Below are 23,108 nucleotides of genomic sequence, written 5' to 3'. Positions count from 1 at the left end.
TGGCTCACGGACCCAGCCGCTTCGCGGCATGTGGGATCTTCCTGGACCGGGACATGAACCCATGTCCCCTTCATCGGCAGGCAGACTCTCAAACCACTGGGCCACCAGGGAAGCCCTATGCCTTATTTCAGAACATTTATTATCATCCAGCTTCAAAAACACACTCCTCATCCTTGATTGTCTTCTTCTCAGCATTCCCAATGATCTTAAACATTCAAAGTTGACACTGAAATCCACATTGTCCTTACAACCACAGACAATCCCAATACTCGCCCCCATGGTTTTCCTGCTTCTGTCACTCCAGTGAGTAGTGGACTGGTGGTGTGGAGCTTTCCACTCTCTTGTGCTTGGCCTCTTTATGGTCAATAACATTCATTGAGTAGATGGATGGCCAAAGTTTGATATGTAAGCTTCTGGGTAAGGGCTGATGTAAGTTTCAAAACTGAACTCAAATTTGACATTATCCCTTCCTTTATTTATAAAGCCTACAAAACAATTAGAAAAATATTAATGTGCTAATTATTTAATGATAACCTACTCTATGACATACAGTGTTCTAGGTGTTATAATTATAGCATTGAATAAAACAAATACATTATTTACCTCATAGAGAAGACAGACAAAACACAAGGAAAAATACCCAAACAAAAACTGACAGAAATAGACAATTTGATAGTAATGGCTTTCAATAGTGGATAGAACAAGTGCATAGAAAGTCAAAAAAGAAATAGAAGATTTGAGCAACCCTATAGCCAACTATACCTAGCAGACTTCTACAGAGTACTGCCCAATGACAGTGCAATACAGTATAATCTTCTTAAGTGCACATGAAGCTTCTGTCAACCTGGGCTATATGCTAAGTCACAAAGTAAACCTCAATATATTTTTAAGTATGGAAACAAGTTTGTTCCTTGACCACAATGAAATAAAATTAGAAAGCTGTAACAGAAACAAATTTGGGAAAATTAAAACATATGTGGAAATTAAACAATATATTCCTAAATAACTAATGGTCAAAGGAAAAACAAATACATTAGAAAATATTTTTAAATGAATAAAAATGAAGACACAAAATACCAAACTTGTGAGCTACAGCCAAAGCAGTGCACCCAAGAAAATTTATAGCTGTAAATGCTAATATTAAAACAAAAAAAAAGACCTCAAAAATAACCTATCTTTGCACCCTAAGATGTGGAAATAACAAAATAAGGCTAAAGAAGAAGATGGAAGGAAATAGTAACAATTTGAATGGATATTAATAAAATATAGAATAGAAAAAACAACAGAAAAAATAGTCTTTTCAATAAATGTTGCCAGGACAACTGAATACCCACATGTGAAAGAATGAAGTTGAAACCTTCATACCATATGCAAAAAATTAACTCAAAATGGATCAAAGACCTAAGTGTATGTACTAAACTATAAAACTCTCAGAAGATAACATATGTCCAAAGTAGGCAATTCTATCTAGACAAAGTAGTTTACTGGTTGCTTATGACTGGAAAGGGGAGACTGGGGAAATAAAAGTGTGATAGCTGAAGGCTAGAGGGTTTTTTGGTTTTTTTTTTTTTTTTTTTGAGATGTAGAAAATGTTATAAAATTTATTGTGGTAATATTTTTACATACTGTGAATATACTAAAAGCTATTGAATTGCATATTTTAAATGGATGAATCGTATGGTATGTGAATTATATCTCAATGAAGCTGCTTTGCTTTTAAAGTCAACACATAAAGAACATGTCAGACAGGGTTGAGTTTTAAGCAGAGGTGTTGATGGAGATGGGCTGCCATTCTGGATACAGGGCATGGGGATGACTTGCTCTTATGAGGTTACATTGAATGAGTCCCTATTATTAGTATATGTTGGCACTGCACTCTTATAACTTTGAATATAGGAAGATCTCTTCTCATTCCTCTTTACAGGTGTGGTAATTGGCTCCTCTGAGGGATTCATAGAAGTGAGAGAAAAGGAGAATTAGAGTACTCTCAATAATTAAAGATTATCCATAAAATTCATTGTAATAAAAATATAATTCTGATTTACACTGTCAGCCCATCTCCTCCACTTCTTTCTTTCACACTTTTTTCTGCTTTTTCTACTCCTTTTGCTTCTCCATTCCTTCTTTATATACTACCCCCCACTCTCTCTTTGTCCACTTCTCTCCTATGATTTATTACCCATTTCTTCTCTTCTATTTCACTTTAGTTTATTTTCAGCACCAAAGATAACTAAAAATCAAAATAAGGCACACACCCAGGTACTATAAACTAAAAGTCCTTAGTTAACTTACTATATGTTTTATTTTTTTCCAAAAAAGAAGTAATTTGGTGACTTGAATTATCTTGATTGTGTCTTGTCTGCTTCTTCACTTTATAAAATACATTCATAGTTATTCATAGTTATAATCCAGGAATTTTTACCCTCAGTACTGTTGAGATTTTATGTTGGATAATTTCATGTTGAAAGGAGCTGTCCTGTGCATTGTAGAATGTTAAACAATATTTCTGTTTTCTGTGCACTAGATGCCAATACCATGCCCACCCTCAGCCTTAAAAATCAATGGTATATTCAGATATTGACAAATATCTCCTGAAAGCAAAATCAGCCCTTGTTGAGAACCATTGTAAATCAGACCTGTAAGAAAAGCTCTTTTCTTTTTTTTTCTTTTCTTTTTTTTTTTTTATATTGCGATACGCAGGCCTCTCACTGTTGTGGCCTCTGCCACTGCGGAGCACAGGCTCCAGACGTGCAGGCCCAGCAGCCATGGATCACGGGCCCAGCCACTCCGCAGCATGTGGGATCCTCACGGACAAGGGCACGAACCCGTGTCCCCTGCATCGGCAGGCGGACTCCCAACCACTGCACCACCAGGGAAGCCTAAAGCTCTTTTCTTGATTGGCTCACATTGCTTCTTTGTTATGTCCTTTCTCTCTCCTAAAAGAAAAGTAGGATTTTGGAAGAGATATACTTAATGCTGAGAGAGAGCCAGGAAGGTGGCTTCCTTTTCACTTAATCCCTGTTATAGGTATCTGGTGACCCTCTGAACAAGAGTGGAAATTTTCATTTTAACATTTTGACCATATTCCATATGTGATAATTATGTTCTATTATCTTTGGCTTTCTTCCTTAAAATTTAACAGGATACATTTTTTTCCTTTGCTTCTCAGCAACGAACACATTTTTTTTTTTTTTTTTGTGGTATGCGGGCCTCTCACTGTTGTGGCCCCTCCTGTTACGGAGCACAGTCTCTGGACACAGAGGCTCAGCAGCCATGGCTCACGGGCCCAGCCGCTCTGCAGCATGTGGTATCTTCCCAGACCAGGGCATGAACCTGCATCCCGTGCATTGGCAGGCGGACTCTCAACCACTGCGCCACCATGGAAGCCCCAAACACATATTTTTAACACATTAAGTAGCTTTCTGTTTGATTATGGAGATAGTTGGGATTCAACATTTGAAAGAACTGACACAAATCTGGGCAGAGTCTAGCAATAACCAATTTTGCTTAGATTCGTCTGCTATAACAGCAGCAATCAGTTACTTAAAGATGAGTTATGAAGTAGCACATCATCTCTTCAGGACTTTATTCCTTTTCTGGTTATCAATGGCATCTGCCTTTCCACTCACTCTATTCCAATCATCAGGTCAATAAACATTTATTGTGTGCCTCCTGTGTACAAAGCACTACTCTAGGCACCAAAAATTTCAATAAATGACGGTAAGGGACAGGTTCAGAACAAGCACAAGACAGTGGGAGAGTAGAGGGTACAGGCCCCACCTTCTCTATTCTAAAGATTAGAAGAGACATTGAATATCAGCTGTCCCCTGTGCTTCATCATACTGCATTTTGATCAAGTCTTTGAAACAACCCCTTGCAAGAGCAAAGAACAAATCTGACTGCATAGTAGATCTGTAACCCTTGTGCTTTGTCACCTGTTCTTAGTCATGCTGGGTTTTCACCTTTTGTAAAAGAACGTTCCCTATAGCCTGAAATATAAAGGATAGCCTATTTTCAAGGCTCTGACCTTTAAGAGTACATTCATGTAGAGATAAAAAACCTGCATAACAGAGAATAACATTTGTTTTATTGGAGGTTTACAGGAACATCTTGACCTGACAAGGATTCCAACCAACACCAAGAAGTTTTCAACAACTAAATACACCACTCCCTCAACTTGCCTTTAAAAGTGTTTTGCTAAAACCCTTCCAGGAGTTTGTGTTTTTTGGGGCACGAGTCTCCTTCTATGGCCCTGCAATAAACCTTTTCTGCTCTAAATTCTGATGTTTCGGTTTGTTTGGCCTCACTGTGCATAAGGCTCAGGAGCTTGCTTTTGGTAACACCCTGGGCATCCATTTTATTAATGAAAACATTACCTCAAGGAAAGGATTATCTCTTAGGTATCCCATTTCATCTTTCATATCATTTTAATTGTTAGAAAATTCTTTCTTTCTTGTATGACAGTTCTCTCTGCAAAATTTTTCAACTTTATTTATATTGTACCTCATAAAATAAGCCAAATCCCTCATATTAGTAAAAACTTTAAACAAATTGAACACAGCTGTTGTGATTGTCATACCCTAAACATATTTATAAGTTAAAATCTTTCCTGACACCAACTGTTCATCGAATGACACGACTTGGTGCCCTACATAGAGGTCATAATTCAAAGATCATGTTAAGTTTCTGAATGCAGGGCGTTTAAATTAGATCACAAGACTGCAGTTCTCATCTGACAGCAAATGTCTGTGTCCCTTAATACAGCAAGGCAACAAAGTATGGTTGCAGAGGGTGGAACCCACGTCTATAAAATCATCACAGCTACTTCCCACCCATGAGGAGGATATAAACCAGAGCTTACTGAGAGACAAATCACAAGGTTTTCTGGAAGCCCCACAGCTTTTCAGTAAGGCCAAATCATACCTGAGACAGGGGTGAAATCTGGACCCTGCCATCAGCAGACATTTCTGCAAGCCCTAGCTATCCCTGAGTGCAACTGCTGAGCTAGGTAAGCAAAATCTGCCGTTTGGGTGTGGAGTAGGGAAAGATCAAATGAGTAATATTTCAAACATTTTTTTTATTTTGAATTAAAATGCATGATTTTAAGCCATATTTCAATTATCTGCTTGACATTACTCTTTAAGCAAATGAATAGAGTTAACAACAGAGCTACTACGTTTTGAATACGTTGATTTTCTGCTTGGTGTAAACTCTAATAGCAATTAGAAAGCTTTGAATCAGATGGACTCAGTGCATCTAATACATCCTGTAGTTTATTACAAAGTGGAAACATTTGGATATTCGAAGGTGAAATGAATTAAAAGCACGTGATTGTTACAACTTCAATATATAAATAGTAGCTCTTATCTGGCAATTTAAAGAATAGTCCACATTTTGTTATGCACATCAACTTAATGCATAAAACTACTGAGCTTAAAGGTATAAAGAAACACACATTTATTTTTCAAAAATGACTGTGAAATGAAATGAATACTTAATTGAACAGTTTCCAGTTACAGAATATGCTGATGTTGACCTCCATTATTTTCATAAGCTGCAAGATATTCCTGCCACTGTGTCTCTCACTAATATCTTGGTGTGACACTCCGGCTGTCCCCATATAACGTGGGCCCCCATTTTATTGATCACAGGAATATCCCATCAGCTTAAATAGTATTCTTTGAATTAAGAATTAGTTGTATTTGCTTAGCTCTACTCCCAGCACTAACAGTGTGACCCTGGGGAAATGACTTCACCTCTCAGTATCCTGAGTTTCTCTATCTATAAAATTATATTAATGAAATGATAGCACGTCCTATGTCATTGAGAAGGGTAAAAGGTGATTATAACAGCACAAGCTTGTTGTTGCAATTATCATGTTAGGAGAGAATCCACGCAATGTTTCTAAGGCCCTCTTTTTACCAACTGCTAAAAAGTATATTTCACTATATTTTTGTTCTGAAATTTAAATGCTATAATAGAATTGAGAAACGAAAGAGGCTTTATCCATTTGATGTAATTATTTAGCATATAATTTGCATTTATTGATGCAAAGCACCTCCCAGTAATTTTTCCAAGCTGTTTTCCTCACACAAATCCAGGTATCAGATGGTCTTTAAACTAAAAAAACTCAAGCATAGGGGATTTCAAGCCTAGCACAGTGAACAGCAGCATAAAAAGACAGAAGCAAATCTACAAGGAATATTTACACCTTCAGCTGCCTTAGAGGGAAAGATAATGTTAGACTCAAGTGGACTCTGCCTTTATGTTTACCTTTACTGGCTCTTACCCTAGGCCTGGCACAACTTCCATTGCCTGTTAGATTTAATGACTTTGAGCCACTATCTCATTTCCAAAAGAGCCAGAGACGTCTTTTCTCCCATTCAGTTTCCCCAGGAAGGGCCAAGAGTTCCTAATATATTGCCCTGTCTCCAGACTATAATACAGCTCAGGACTCTAGTTCCAGGAATCTGAAATCATGTTGAGGTTTTAATAATGAAAACAAAACCAAACCATGATACATTGTCCTTCTCATGTGTCATTACAAAAGATCTATTGAAATAAATAGATCTTTTAAACCAGATTTCAGAACCTGGAGGAAAAGAATGGAGCACTGGATAATTCCCATTCATTTAAAACCATTCTCCATGTTCTATCATGAACTGAGCCTCATGTGTTAGGTCAGCTACCTTATTGCATCATTGGAAAGGTTAGATGGAAGCTCAGCCAAGTCCACTTGGCCAGGCTTCACCTCAGGAATTAGCCATGCTTTGCTCGGTTGTGTTAAATTTCAACTGTGTTTTGTTTCAAAGATAGTTAGAGAAAGTTTAGAGAATATATCAATGACCAAATGAAGGGAAATATTTTCTTTAGGAACATAATATAATCAGGTTCTTCAGACTGTATAAACCAGAGTTGAATTGGCTAAAAATCTACAAGTCTATAAAATTGAAAAGAATAGAGGGGTTTGAGATGGACTTATTCATCAAATTCCAGAACAAAGGGCCCCCTCTGAAGCTTGAAAAAGGAGGATTTAGGATAAATAGCGAGAATCATTTTTTTAACACAGTGGGGGATAAACTTACAGAACTTATTATCCCAACTTTCACTATTCATTAAAAATATAAATAGATTCAGACAAAGATTCATTCCTGAATACAGATCAGTGATGTGTTCCTGAGGAAGGTTCAGGTTTAGTTTAATGGTTGGGAGCCTTTCCATTATTGTCATCCATACCTGATTTCAAATTCCACCACAGCCCTTACTTGAAAGAAGACTTAACTTTCAAAGCCCCTCTTTGCATTTTGTCATAGAAATAATAATAATATTTACATTTTAGTGTTTTGGAAATGATTAAATGAGATGATGAATGTTAACTTCATATTAGCATGTGATGATCATGAAGATGAAAGAACTGAAGGAGACAAAGATGAAGACAAAGAAGAAAATGAATAAGACAAAGGAATATGAAGACTAAGAAGAACAAGAAGAAAAAGGATGATAAAATCTTTCCAGTTTGCCATTTACAGCTGAATCTTAAACAGGATATTTCTGACATTTGCAAGACAGTCTACTCAACAATGAATTACACTCTTAGAGTCTGTCATACAGAGTGAAGTAAGTCAGAAAGAGAAAAACAAAAACTGTATGACACATATATATGGAATCTAAAAAAAAAAAAAAAAAGTGGTTCTGATAAACCTAGGGGCAGGATAGGAATAAAGACACAGACGTAGAGAATGGACTTGAGGACACGGGGAAGGGGAAGGGGAAGTTGGGACAAAGTGAGAGAGTGGCATGAACATATATACACACCAAATGTAAAATAGATAGCTAGTGAGAAGAAGCCGCATAGCACAGGGAGATCAGCTCGGTACTTTGTGACCACCTAGAGGGGTGGGACAGGGTGGATGGGAGGGAAGGAGACACAAGAGGAAGGGATATGGGAACATATGTATATGTATAACTGACTCACTTTGTTATAAAGCAGAAATTAACACACCATTGTAAAGCAATTATACTCCAATAAAGATGTTAAAAAAAAAAAAAAGAATGCAATGGGGCCTCATTTGAGAAACACAGATTTAGAGCATAGATCTGCATCAAAGAAAACTATTCCATACATAATCTTCTCAGTTATAGTTTACTGAGCTCTATTGACATAGACACACAAAGAAATGCATGCATTTAAACATAGACACATATGGACAACTCACACAAATGCACTTAAGCTCTTGGTCCAATGAGTCTTCAATTTGGTGAGAAATTAAATGTATAGATTGGTAAGTTGATTTGACCAGGCAACAGCTGAACTGATTGAGTAATTTTGTTTATAAATACAGGCTATCTTTTAGTATATACTAAAATCTGAGCTATTTTCTTCTTTGGCTCATGTTTTTACCCTCTTCCTGAAAAGCCAGAAAACAATGAGTAGAAAGAAAGTAATTCCATAACAAACACCGGAAAACACATCTCTGTGTACACTCAGCTTATATCTGTACTCCCAAGTTCACTGCAGCACTATTCTCAATAGCCATAATATGGAAACAACATAAGTATCTGTAACTGGTGAAAGGACAAAGAAGGTACATAATGAAATATTCAGCTATGACAAAGAAAGAGGTCCTGCCATTTACAACAACTTGATGACACTTGAGGACATTATACTAAGTGAAATGTCAGACACAAAAAGAAAAACACTATATGATATCACTTATATGTGGAATCTTAAAAAAGCCAAAATCAGAGCAAAAGTAGAGTGATGGTTACCAGGGACTGGGACATGGCAGAAATGGGGACATATTGGTTAAAGGGTACAAACTTCTAATAAGATAAGAAGTTATAGGGATCTAATGGACAAAATGGTGATTTTAGCTAATAATACTGTCGCATACTTGAATGTTACTAAAATAATAGATCTCAAATATTCTCACCACAGAAAAATAAATGATAATTTTGTGATGGGATGGAAGTGTTAGCTAATGCTATGGTGATAATCACTTTGCAATATCTAAATGTATCTACTCAAGATATTTTACAGCTTAAACTTACACAATGTTATGCATCAATTACATCTTAATAAAGTTGGAACAAAAAGGAGTTTGAGCCAAGCATTTTCCTCCACCCTCTTCAGCTCTTCCTAAGAATGGTCTAAAATGAAATGTACTGTCTCTGAAGGTTCATGACCAGTCATATTTTGCTAGCCATGCTTAAAACAGTTTTTTTTTTCTTTTTAATTTTATAGTTTCTTATGGTTATTTCTTTACCAAATGGCTCATTTTTTTTCTGAAAATGTATCTTTTCTCTTTTAACCACTGTCAAATCAACACCTCCACAATTCTTTCCTAACATTCATTAAAACAACTCACATGAAAGGCCACCCCTAAACACACACACACACACACACACACACACACACACACACACACATCTTCTCTGTCCTCCTCCTGAATGCACATCTCTAACTTATATGGTGGTCCCTTCACACTTCCGACAGAGGTCCTGACACTCAATCTTCATAGCTCTTATCTGCCCTACACAGGAGTAAGCAAAGAGGTCTAGGGGCAATGGGAGACTATTTGTTGCAGTTCAAAGCAAGCTGTCCTTTTTTCCCCTTTCTCTCTCTCTCTCTCTATCTTTCCCTTTCCAAGATAAATAGAAGTAGAAAGGACAAGCAGTTTTGATTAGCATTTAAAATGTTGTCAATTTTTAATGAAAGCATAACCTCCAACCATCAACTTCTCACAAACTGGAGACAAGGTTGCAAAACGAATGCTAATATATTTGGCACACTTTCTCACACTTGTCCTTCCGTGAACTTTTCTTGTTGCTAATTTGTTATGTCAGCCCATATTAGTAGGTTTCAAAAGTCCAAACTGGCAAGTGTGGTGACACAAAGAGAGCCAGTCTTTGGAAGATCTTTAAATCGAAGCACAAGAGTTGGGCAGTTTATCAGCTGTGTACGTGTAGTTCTATAGATGTGACTGTATTTGATTAGAGGAGTTGCCAAGTTACGGGAGTAATCTTCAGAGTCTTTCAAAATTTGTTTCTGAATGTGACATTTTTATTCAGGAAATAAATGCTTGCCAGTCAGTCAGCAACATTCAATGCGTGCAAATGATATATTTATTTTACCCTCTATTGATAAAGCCCAAAATAACAAAAGGAATGTGGGATACAATGATTTCCCTCAAGGAACTTACATTTTTAATAGAAAGATAAGAAAACAAATATGAAAAGGACATAAAAACACTGAGATAAATCTATAAATAAGTGTGAAAAATCAAGAGCAAACTGCTGAGGGACATTAATAAAGGGTCCATATAGAGCTGAATAGATTTAAATATCTCTCAGACCACAGCTGCTTCATAAGTGAGTACCCACAGCCTATGCTTTCCTACCATTCATCTACTTAGAGGAAGCCTGGTGATAAAGCAACTACAGCAGGTTATCTTTGGAAGCAGCACAAATGAAGGGAAAACAATGAGCCAGATTTACAAAAAGCATGAGACATTTGACCTTTTCTTGAATCTTAATTGAAAAGCCAAGAAGGCAGCCAAACTAGTTTCTACTTTGGGTGGATTAAGAGATTATTTATTATTTAGGTCAATTCAGGTTTACTGCTCTCTTTCTCCATCTCTTTTTAATTCACTGACACTTTCTGCAAACTAAAGTGTTATTGTAGGACCCACTTGCAGCAGACAGCATGTTAAGTTCTATGAAATTAGGTTGAGTTAGTCAGAGAGGTCTTCAAACACAGGATGTTATTTATTCCAGTATTTTCCTGGGGAAATTCACATTTCCCAGATTTCACTGGGAATAGAGCTTAAGGAATATTAGTTTCCTCAGGTGCATGACATGATACTTTCTCCTGGTGATTCTAAGTGCACCTATGAATATTAGTTTATCAGACGTTATCTCTGGTTATTTGCTTCATGTTTATGAATTTTAACAAGGATTTATGGTTCTTTTTGGGCAAATATGCATATATTCATTCCCCTAGGCTCTATTCTTTTCAAATTCTTCCACTATCTTTTAGGGACTATTTTATACTCTGGAGAAAGTTCTTTCATTGTTGGAAAGGAGAGTTTTCTATTAGGACTAATGTTAAAAGAAAACATCTTGTCAAAAATAGAACTTAATGAGCTCTGCATTTTATTCTAACTTGAAATATGCAAATCAGTATAAAGAAAATCAAAGATGGAGGCTCTTAGCATTATAATGTGCCCCTAGCACACTTTAAAAATAATAGTCTCTTTAAAGTATACAGTCCTGAAGGTAATATAGATAAGCTTACCATAAAAATAAGCATATTTATATTTTAATTCCCTGGCTCTGTATTTAACTCTAAAGTGTTACTGTTGTATTAAGTGTCTGGGTTAATTTAGGCAGAAACACACACACACATGCACACACACATACACATGCACATCTTTATTAAAAATAGGAATTTCACAAGAAGATACGATGGAAGAATTAAAACTAAAGGTCATGAAATTTGATCAACTCTATATTTAAGGTTACTCTGCAAATAACAAGGTGCTTTAATGCCGTGCCTGCACTTTCGTCTCATTTAATGTGAAACCCATGAAAGATTGTTCCTGAAGTCATTATCTTCAACTGTTGAGAGCATAGATCATGACTAAGTGACTGAAGTGCCATGGGAACTCTCAATGGGATCCTGTTCAGGATCTGCTATAGGTCTCTTGGTATCCATCAAACTCAAATAATGTGCAAAAGAAAAGAAAGAAGTTTATTTTTTTTTGAAGTTTCTGTCCTGCTTCTGAAATGCAGGATGAAGGTAAGTTGAGAAACTGATGCCCAAGAAAGTTAAGATATAATTTTAAAAAGTCATGTGAGAGAATTGTTAAATATTCCTGTAAGAAAATTATACCTGTCTCCTTCAAAAAATACACATTACACACTTTTGCAATAGTAAAGGTTTTGTGAATCATATCTTATGTGTTTTCCTTCTCTATGAAAACCTGGTTAATCTACATAACAAGTATGTTCTGAATACCTAACATTCATATAAATGGGCATAGGAAAGTGTGTCATAAAATAATTTTGACTTTAATAAGGAGGTAACTGACTTCAGTGATCAAGCATGGCATAATGGATGAGGAGGCGTTTGAGGTGCTCTCCAAAGGAAGGGGCTGTAAGAGGGCATGTCAAGATGAAAGAATGACATCAGTAAATCCACAAAAGGGGAAACTAGGAGACTTGATTCTCATACATAGAGATGATCATTAGGAGAAACATGTACATCTGAAAATCGTTGGGTCCACTTTAGCTGGATGAAGACTTAACAGTTTGGACTCAGGTCATTGAAAAGCCCACTGAATACTTTGAGGAAGAGAATGACACCAATCAAAGTAGTTTGGAATGACAACTCTTGGAAGCAAAATTCATTGATAAAGCAGAATGGGGAGAGACTGAGGAAGGAAAATTCATTAAAAGATTGTTAAAATAATGTAAGTTTTAACACAAGAGAGCTTTGAAGCACGATCGACATTGGAAAGACAAGACAGAGAACACAAGAGTACATCAAAGGAAGACTAGACTATAGGAGAGAGAAGTTATATGGGGAGAAAAGAAAGGTCTAAGTCAATATTATTCTAGGTTCGAATATAGTTAATAATGACAATGATAGATACTTATTTATCTCTGTGGAGAAGAGAGGAAGGACTCTTTGAGTTAAATTCTAGGTATTTTCTCTTTGTTTTAAACACACCCTCTGCTTGGAAATGTATAACAGCTACTTGGAGTGTCAAGTTTGGGTGGTAAAACAAAGCTCTCCACCACACATTTAGAATAGAAGTTCCCTGAATAAAGAAGGCAATCAGGTAGAGCAAATATTACCACAAGAAGGTAGAAAACAAAAAAGCAGAGAAAGCAGGGTGTGGTAGGCTGAATAAAGGCCCCCAATGATATCCATATTCTGATGCTTGGAACCCACAAATATTACTTTCTATGGCAAAGAGCCTTTGCAAATTTGACTAAGTTAAGGTTCTTGCAAATGGGAGATTATCTTGGTGTACTGTAAATGTAATCATGACTGTTCTTCTCAGAGAGAGGCAGAAGAAGATTTGACTACAGAAGAGGTGGCTGTGTAACAATGAAAGCAAAGATTGGAGAGATGCAGCCACAAGCTGGGAAATGCCCACAGCCTCGAGAACATGGAAGAATCAAAGAACAAAATATCTCCCAAAACCTCTGGAAAGAACCAGCCCTGCCCACACTTTGAATTTAAACTAGTGATAACTGATTTCCAAATTCTGGCCTCCAGATCTACAGGAGAATAATTTCCTCTTGTTTTATTTTTTTAATAGAACTTTATTGGAGTATAATTGCTTCACAATACCATGATAGTTTCTGTTGCACAACAAAGTGAATCAACCATATGCATACACATGTCCCCATATCCCCTACCTCTTGAGCCTCCCTCCCATCCTCCCTGTCCCACCCCTCTAGGTCATCACAAAGCACCAAGCCAATCTCCCTGTGCTATGCTGCTTCTTCCCACCAGCCAACTATTTTACATTCAGTAGTGTATATATGTCGATACTACTCTCACTTCGCCCCAGCTTCACCCTCACACCCCATGTCATCAAGTCCATTCTCTATGTCTACCTCTTTATTCCTGCCTTGCAACTATGTTCATCAGTGCTATTTTTTCTTTGTTTTTTTAATAGATTCCATATATATGCATTAACATATTGTACTTGTTTTTCTCATTCTGACATACTTCACTCTGTATGACAGACTCTAGGTCCTTCTACTTCACTACAAATAACTCAATTTTGTTTCCTTTTATGGCTGAGTAATATTCCATTGTATATATGTGTCACATCTTCTTTATCCATTCATCCGCCAATGGATATTTAAATTGGTTCCATGTCCTGGCTATTGTAAACAGTGCTGCAATGAACAATGTAGTGCATGTCTGTTTTTGAATTATTGTTTTCTCAGGGTATATGCCCAGTAGTGGGATTGCTGGGTCATATGGTAGCTCTACTTTTAGTATTTTAAGGAACCTCCATATTGTTTTCCATAGTGGTTGTATCAATTTACATTCTCACCAACAGTGTAGGAGGGTTCCATTTATACCACACTCTTTCCAGCATTTATTGGTTCTAGCTTTTTTGATAATGGCCATTCTGACCTGCATGAGGTGATCCCTCATTGTAGTTTTGATTTGCCTTTCTCTAATAATTAGTGATGTTGAGCATCTTTTCATGTGCCTCTTGGCTATCTGAATATCTTCCTTGCTGTAATGTCTATTTAGGTCTTCTGCCCATTTTTTAACTGGATTTTTTTTTTTTTTTGATATTGAGCTCCATAAGCTGTTTGTATATTTTGAAGATGAATCCTTTGTTGGTTTTTTCATTTGCAAATATTTTCTCCCATTCTGAGTGTTTTCTTTTTGCCTTGTTTATGGTTTCCATCGCTGTGCAAAAACTTTTAAGTCTCATTTGTTTATTTTTGTTTTTATCTTTGTTACTCTAGGAGGTGGGTTAAAAAAGATCTTGCTGTAGTTTATGTCAAATAGTATTTTTCCTATGTTTTACTCTAAAAGTTTTATAGTGTCTGGTCTAACATTAAAGTCTTTAATCCATTTGGAGTTTATTTTTGTGTATGATGTTAGGTAGAGTTCTAATTTCATTCTTTTTCATGTAGCTGTCCAGTTTTCCCAGCACCACTTATTGAAGACGCTGTCTTTTCTCCATTGTACGTTCTTGCCTCCTTTGTCATAAATTAGGTTCCCATATGTGTGTGGGTTTATCTCTGGGCAATCTATCCTGTGCCATTGACCTATATTTCTGTTTTTGTGCCAGTACAATACTGTCTTTATTACTGTAGCTTTGTGGTATAATTTGATGTCGGGGAGCCTGATTCCTCCATTTTTCTTCCTCAAGATTGCTTTGGCTATTTGGCGCCTTTTGTGTTTCCATTTGAATTGTAAGACTTTTTGTTCTAATTCTGTGAAGAATTCCATTGGTAGTTTGATAGGGATTGCATTGAATCTGTAGATTGCTTTGGGTAATACAGTCCTTTTAACAATGTTGATTCTTCAAATCCAATAACATGGTATATTTCTCCATCTGTTTATGTCATCTGTGATTTCCTTCATCAGTGTTTTATAGTTTTCTGAGTACAAGTCTTTTGCCTCCTTATGGAGGTTTATTCCTAGGTGTTTTATTCTTTTTGTTGCAATGGTAAATGGGAGTGTTTCCTTAACTCTCTCTCTGATTTTTCATTGTTGTTGTATAGGAATGCCAGAGATTTCCATGCATTAATTTTGTATCCTTCAACTTTATCAAATTCATTGATTAGTTCTAGTAGTTTTCTGGTGACATTTTAAGATTTTCTATGTAGAGTATCATGTCATCAACAAAGAGTGAGTTTTTCTTCTTCTTTTCCAATTTGTATGTTTTTTATTTCTTTTTCTTCTCTGATTGTTGTGGCTAGGACTTCCAAAACTATGTTGAATAAGAGTGGCAAGAGTGGACATCCTTGTCTTGTTCCTGATCTTACAGGAAATGCTTTCAGTTTTTCACCATTGGGAATGACGTTGACTGTGGTTTTGTCATTTATGGCCTTTATTATGTTGAGGTAGGTTCCCTGTATGCCCAATTTCTGGATAGTTTTTATCATAAATGGGTGTTGAATTTTGTCAGAAGCTTTTTCTGCATGTATAGAGATGATCATATGGTTTTTATTCCTTAATTTGTTAATGTGGTGTATCACACTGATTGATTTCTGTATATTGAAGAATCCTTGCATCCCTGGGTGATTTATCACATTTGATCATGGTGTATGATCATTTTAATGTGCTGCTGGATTCTGTTTGCTAGTATTTTGTTGAGGATTTTTGCATCTAAATTCATCAGTGATATTGGTCTATAATTTTCTTTTTATGTGTTAGCTTTTTCTGGTTTTGGTGTCAGGGTGATGGTGGCTTTGTAAAATGAATTTGGGAATGCTTCTCCCTCTGCAATATTTTGGAAAAATTTGAGAATGATGGATGTTAGCTCTTCTCTAAATGTTTGATGGAATTCACCTGTGAAGCCATCTGGGCCTGGACTTCTCTTTATTGGAAGATTTTTAATTATGGTTTCAATTTCATTACATGTGATAGGTCTGTTTATATTTTCTAGTTCTTCCTGGTTCAGTCTTGGAAAATTGTACCTTTCCAAGATTTGTCCATTTCTTTGTGGTTGTCCATTTTATTGGCATATAGTTATTTTTAGTAGTCTCTTATTAACCTTTACATTTCCACGGTGTCAGTTGTGATTTCTCCTTTTTCATTTCTAATTTTATTGATTTGTATCCTCTTCCTTTTTTTCTTGATGAGTCTGTCTAAGGGTTTATCAATTTTGTTTATCTTCTCAAAGAGCCAGCTTTTAGTTTTATTGGTCTTTGCTACTACTTTCTTCATTTCTATTTCATTTATTTCTGATCTGATCATTATGATTTCTTTCCTTCTACTGACTTTGGCTTTTCTTTGTTTTTCCTCTAGTTGTTTTAAGTGTAGAGTTAGGTTGTTTATTTGAGATTTTTCTTGTTTATTGAGGTGAGATTTTATTGCTATAAACTTCCCTCTTAGAACTGCTTTTGCTGCATCCCATAGGTTTTTGGTCGTTGTGTTTTCATTGTCTTTGTTTCTATGTATTTTTTAATTTCTTCTTTGATTTCTTCAATGATCTCTTGGTTATTTAGTAGCGCACTGTTTAGCCTCCATGTATTTGTGTTTTTTACAGTTTTTTTCCTGTAGTTGATTTCTAATCTCATAACGTTGTGGTCAGAAAAGATGCTTGATATGATTTCAATTTTCTTAAATTTTCCGAGGCTTGATTTGTGACCCAAAATGTGATCTATCCTGGATAATGTTCCATGTGCACTTGAGAAGAAAGTGTATTCTGCCACTTTTGGATGGAATGTTCTATAAATATCAATTAGATGTATCTGGTCTATTGTGTAATTTAAAGCTTGTGTTTCCTTATTTATTACCTGTTTGGATGAACTGTTCATTGATGTAAGTGGATTGTTAAATTCCCCTACTATTATTGTGTTATTGTCATTTTCTCTTTTCATGGTTGTTAGCATTTGCCTTATGTATTGAGGTGCTCCTATGTCGGGTGCATAAACGTTTATAATTGTTATATCTTCTTCTTGGATTGATCCCTTGATTATTATGTAGTGTTCTTTCCTGTCTCTTCTAACAGTTTTTATTTTAAAGTCTATTTTGTCTGATATTAGTATTGTTACCCCAGCTTTCCTTTGACTTCCATTTGCATGGAATATCTTTTTCTATCCCTTAACTTTCAGTCTATATGTGTCCCTAGGTTTGAAGTGGGTCTCTTGTAGATAGCATATATATGGGTCTTGTTTTTGTATTCATTCTGCAGTCTGTGTCTTTTGGTTGGGGCATTTAATCCATTTACATTCTAGGTTATTATCTATATGTTTGTTCTTTTACCATTTTCCTGATTGTTTTGGGTTTGTTTTTGTGGGTCTTTTTCATCTCTTGTGTTTCTCTCTTAGAGAAGTTTCCTTAGCATTTGTTGTAAAGCTGGTTTGGTGGTGCTGAATTCTCTTAGCTTTTGTTTGTCTGAAAAGCTTTTGACTTCATCAAATCTGAATGAGATCCTTGCTGGGTAGAGTAATCTTGGTTGTAGGTTTTTCTCTTTCATCACTTTAAGTGTATCCTGACACTCCCTTCTGGCCTGCAGAGTTTCCACTGAAAAATCAGCTGATAACCTTATGGGGATTCCTTTGTACATTATTTTTATTTTTCCCTTGCTGCTTTTAATAATTTTTTCTTTGAATTTAATTTTTGTTAGTTTGATTAATATGTGTCTTGGTGTGTTTTCCCTAGAGTTTATCCTGTATAGGACTCACTGTGCTTCCTGGACTTGGGTGATATTTCCTTTCCCATGTTAGTGAAGTTTTCCACTGTAATCACTTAAATCCCTTAAAAATTTTCTCAGACCCTTTTGTTTTCTCTTCTTCTTCTGGGACCCCTATAATTCGAATGTTAGTGAATATAGTGTTGTCCCAGTGGTCTCTGAGATTGTCTTCAATTCTTTACATTCTTTTTTCTTTATTCTGCTCTTGGCAGTTATTTTCACCATTTTGTCTTCTAGCTCACTTATTTGTTCTTCTGCCTCCATTATTCTGTTATTGATTCCTTCTAGTGTATTTTTCATTTCAGTTATTGTGTTGTTGATCTCTATTTGTTTGTTCTTTAGTTCTTCTAGATCTTTGTTAAGCATTTCTTGTATTTTCTCAATCAGTGCTTCCATTCTATTTCCAAGATTCTGGATTATCTTTACTATCATTACTCTGATTTTTTTTTCTTTCTTTCTTTTTTTTTTTTTTTTGGTACACGGACCCCTCACTGCTGTGGCCTGTCCCACCATGGAACACAGTCTCCAGACACGCAGGCCAAGTGGCCATGGCTCATGGGCCCAGCTGCTCCATGGCACGTGGGATCCCCCTGTACCGGGGCATGAACCCATGTCCCCTGCACCGGCAAGCGTACTCTCAAACACTGCGTCACCAGGGAAGCTCTGAATTATTTTTTAAGTAGATTGCCTATTTCCTCTTCATTTATTTGGTCTTGTAGGTTTTACCTTGCTCCTTCATCTGTGACTTAGTTTTTTGCCATCTCAATTTTTTTTTCTTTTTTCTTTTATGCGTGGGATTTTGTTCCTGTTTTACTGGCCTGAGGCTTCCAACACTGTAGTTTGTAGACTATTGGGTAGAGCTGGGTTTTGGTGCTGAAATGAAGAACTCTGTGAGATCTCACTCTAATGAATATTCCCTGGAGTCTGAGGTTCTCTGTTAGTCTTGTGGTTTGTACTCAGAGCTCCCACTGCAGGAGCTTCTGCCAATGCTGGGTTTGCAACTCAAGGTCCTGCAGGCTGCATGGGGTGGCAAAAAAAAAAAAAAAAAGGAGGACATAAAGTAAAAAATATAATTAGACTAGGAAACTAACAGATATTTTAGAAAGAATGTAAAAATAAAAATATAGATGAATCAATAACTTGAAGGTACATCAGTGCCACAATAGTAAAAAAGAGGAGTAGGGAAAATAAAAACAAACAAAAAAAGGTTGAGGGGCACCCTGGTTGTGGAGAGTGGGGCCTAAGCAAGGGTGAGGTTTGGGCAGTGGGTGGGGCCGATGCTCAGGACTCACAGGGCTGGAAAAGGTCCTGCGGGCTGTGGGAGGTGGGGCTTAGATCAAGGAATGGGAGGGGCCCAGGCATGCCCCCCATGCCTGGTCTCAGAGAGCATGGGACCTCACCTGAGAGCCCAGCAGGCTTCCTGTCTCTAGTGAGCAGGGAAAATGCCCTCGTCTCCTCTCCTGTTCCTCTGGTCTGAGCTCTGGGAGGGCCCTTCCCTCCTGCTTCTCCTGATCTCCCCAGCCTCCTTCCTATGTTCTCAGGACCAATGCATCCTGGGGGAATGAGGAAACTTGGAGGTCAGGGGACCGGCCTGGGAGCTCAGCAGGCTCCCTGGGCCCAAATGAGTGAGGCAGTTGTCTTCTGCTTCTCTCCCACTCTTCCCAGAGGGACCCTCTCACCTGCCTGTCCTGTTCTCCCTTTGGCCTCCTTCCTATGCCCACAAGGACCTGTGACCTGGAGGGGGGGTTGGAGGGCACGGGATTGGCCAGGGATCTCAGCAGGCTCCCCAGGCCTGAGTGGGCAAGGCAGTCACCCTCTGTTCCTCTCCTGCTCCTCCTGGAGGGCCCCTCCCTCATTCCACTCCTGATCTCCCGAGCCTCCCTCCTATGCCCCCAGGACCCACGTGGCCTGAATGAGGCTTGGGAGGGGGGTAACTGGCTTGGGAGCTCAGCAGTTTCCCCATCCTGAGTGGGCCAGGCTCTCGCCCTCTGCTGCTCTCCCACTCTACCTGGAGAGTCCCTCCCACCTGCCTCTCCTGATTTCCCCAGTGCCAGTGGTGCTGATCTTCTCTGGCCTCCACTTCTCTAACCCCCTTTGTCCCCCTACATCTTACTGGTTCACTCTGGTCTTCCTCCCATCTCCTTGAGAGTCAGAGTCCCCCACCACTGGCCAGCAGGCACCCTAGTTGTGGGGAGATGCTAACTCCACATCTTCCCACACCACCGTCTTGACTCCTCCTCATTCCTGTTGTTTTAAACCACTAAATTTGTGGTAAGATTTTAGAGCAGCTATAGGAACCTAGTACACAGGGCATATAAAATACTATGGTAGAAGGAGAAGAAAGGCAAGATTGAGAAGGAGTAAGAAGAATCTGAAGTGTTGAGTCATAGAAATTAAGGGAGGAGAGAGTTTCAAAAGAATGTTCAGGATTGAAAACTAAACAGAAATTCTTTACATCTGAGTTTGCAATTTCAAGATGCAGAAGGGTGAAGGGGGTCAACTCTAAGGACTTTTAAACTGATTTGGATTCATTACTCAGATCCAAAGAGAAGTTTTCAATATATAGTCCCAAGGCCAGCTCTCTTCTGTTCTCTGAGGTTTAAGAGAAAATATTTTCCTATGTATCTTGCTGTGTTTTAAGCTTTACATATGCATATTTGGAGGCAACATAAAATATAGTTGTGTTCTCACTGGAAGATTTCTGTATCAGCTTCAGAAAGCTGGTGAGATAGAAGACTGAATTATTCAGGTAAACTGTTAGTTTCTTGGTGTCTTTGTTTGAAGTTTCAAGAAGTTAGAATACAAACAATTTTATACCTAATTGAATAATTTTTTTCCAAGACTCTGTATTCCATCAAATGATGGTTTCAATGTAAGTGTGTGTGTGCCTGCACGTTGCTCAGTGATGATATGACAATAAATGAATTTACATAAAGTCAGCTTCATAGATCTGTGTGTGAAGTTGCCCTGGCTTCCTACCTGATCTGACCTTGAGACTAAAGAATGTTTATATCAGTGATGAATCTATCAGTTCTTGATGAATTGCAATGCTTCCTATGTTTAATCATTGCTGATAGTAACAGCTAACAGCAAAACCTGAGGAGAGAAAGGGAAAAAATACCTAAAGCACCTGAAGTGTGTTTAATAGAGGAGAAAAAACATTTTCTTACAAATGACTGCTCTTGCATATGGATGGAGTGAACTGAAGGTTTTTCTTTATATTTTATAAAGTATATGAAATTACAGAGGATACATTTATTTCCTTTTGAAAAATAAACCCTGAAAATGTTTCCTGATAAACCCTTTAATTTAAAATACCAGTATGTATTATCCTTTGACTTTTTAGCATGAGAACTGCTTGCCAGAGCATTCCTGTGGAGTGAGAGATTCTCTCTTATACGTCAAAAATTTATTTTGATTGAGTGGAAAATAGGGAGAGTAATGATGTCATCAATGGTCTCAACCATTGGGGGTGGGCAGGAACAAGCAGATTTTGTTTAGATATCATGTACTTCCTTCAATACGCCATCTACTGGCCAAAGGGGCCTGTGCTGAGCTCTGCTGGACAAATGCTTGGATTTTATAATGAGAGAAACCTTCCATTTCTATGTATACAACCAGGAAATGATTTTCTTTGCCAAAACAAAGCAGAGCAAAGCAACAATTCATCACCAAGTTTAACACACAAGCATTTTCTTCTCCATAAATGTCGTTAAGGCGTTATAGATTCCTCTGCAAACCAATCTGATGCGGTGCAGCTGAGGATGTTTTCAAAGGCATGTGACTGTGTGGATGCCCTAGCTTTTACATAACCATGGCAAAAACAAGCTTCTTCTCTAGTGTCTTAATTTGGGAGAGGGCAGGAAAAATAGCATGGGACCTGATAGGAACTCCTGTTTCAAGATGGGAATGGAAAGGGAAGCTATGGCTATGGTATGTAATTTGTCCTTTTTGTACCACATGTTACAAGGGCGGACCTTGGACAACTTCTGCATTTTTTCTCCTTGTCTTTGTTATCCACTGGTCCCCCATGTTTCTACACTGACTTAAATCTGTTGGAACTGGAATGACACTCACAGGCACGAGAGCTAAGCTCCCAGACAGAGCAGTTATTCTCAGATCCTTCCCAGTTCACACTCCCCATCTCTGCAATGTCCCTCTCCCCAAGTAAACATATCCCAATTCTCCATTCTGACAATTAGGTCCTGATTCCACGGGAACCCTGAACACATAATCACCTCAGTCATTAACCCCTCACTCAATTTTGTCCTCAGCTATAGGGCTGCTTTAGCTCTAGTCCGTACTCTCCTATCCCTGCCCCAGTTTCTCAAACTACCTCTCCTAACTAGGAATTGAGCATGACCCTCTCTAGCACTGGCAGATTCTCCATCTCTCCCCACTGAAAGATGTCTGACAAGGCATAAATGCAGCTAGAGGGTGATAATCTCGTTTCCTAAATATTGGCTGTTGCATGGCTTTGCTGTGTGTGGGCTTTGATGTGTATGGAGTGATTGGGAGCAAGGTCTGAGAGTTTTACTTTCCATGGGTCCTATGGGTACATCTGCCCTCTCCTGGAAGTCAAATCTGGCTAGTTACCTGGCGAGTGGGCTTTCTGATAACCTCAGCTCCCTCTTATTTCTTTACATCATCATGGCTGAGACACCATAATGCTCCTGTTCCAAGAGAACACAGAAAGTAAAACAAAATGCATAATTGCTTTTGGTTAGTTTTGTGTCCCAAATCCATTAAACATACCTACTGTTTGTATTGAGATGGGAGGCTACTGTCCGTCTGTTGTCTGTCCATCTACATTTTACCTCCTTCAGCTCCACAGGAGATCTCCTCTGGGACATGTGCTCTGGAAGCAAAGAAGAATGATGGCTGTCTTAAGCCAGGGAGATTTCAGGAACAAGGGAGATGCCGCTCCCTTCTTTTATTTGTATCACACTAACCTTTTAAGGGAGGTTCACTTAAGATGGAGAAGACTGTGGCTAGAAATACTGTGAGCCTTGGGAAGCAGGGCTAAAATTTGTGCTGGGTCTGACAGTGGATGGAGAGGATAGAGGCAATATAAAGCTATGATTTCCACCCTAGCAACATGGTTCCCCCTTTAAGGACTGGGATAAGTGGCTTCTTGGGGTGTTCAGCCCTAAATGCTATTAATCCATATGTAGTCAACTGGGATATTTCTGCATC

Source organism: Hyperoodon ampullatus, assembly GCF_949752795.1.
Source record: "Hyperoodon ampullatus genome assembly, chromosome: 13".
In the NCBI taxonomy this organism is placed as follows: Eukaryota; Metazoa; Chordata; class Mammalia; order Artiodactyla; family Ziphiidae; genus Hyperoodon; species Hyperoodon ampullatus.
Note: the sequence above shows the minus strand (reverse complement) of the source record.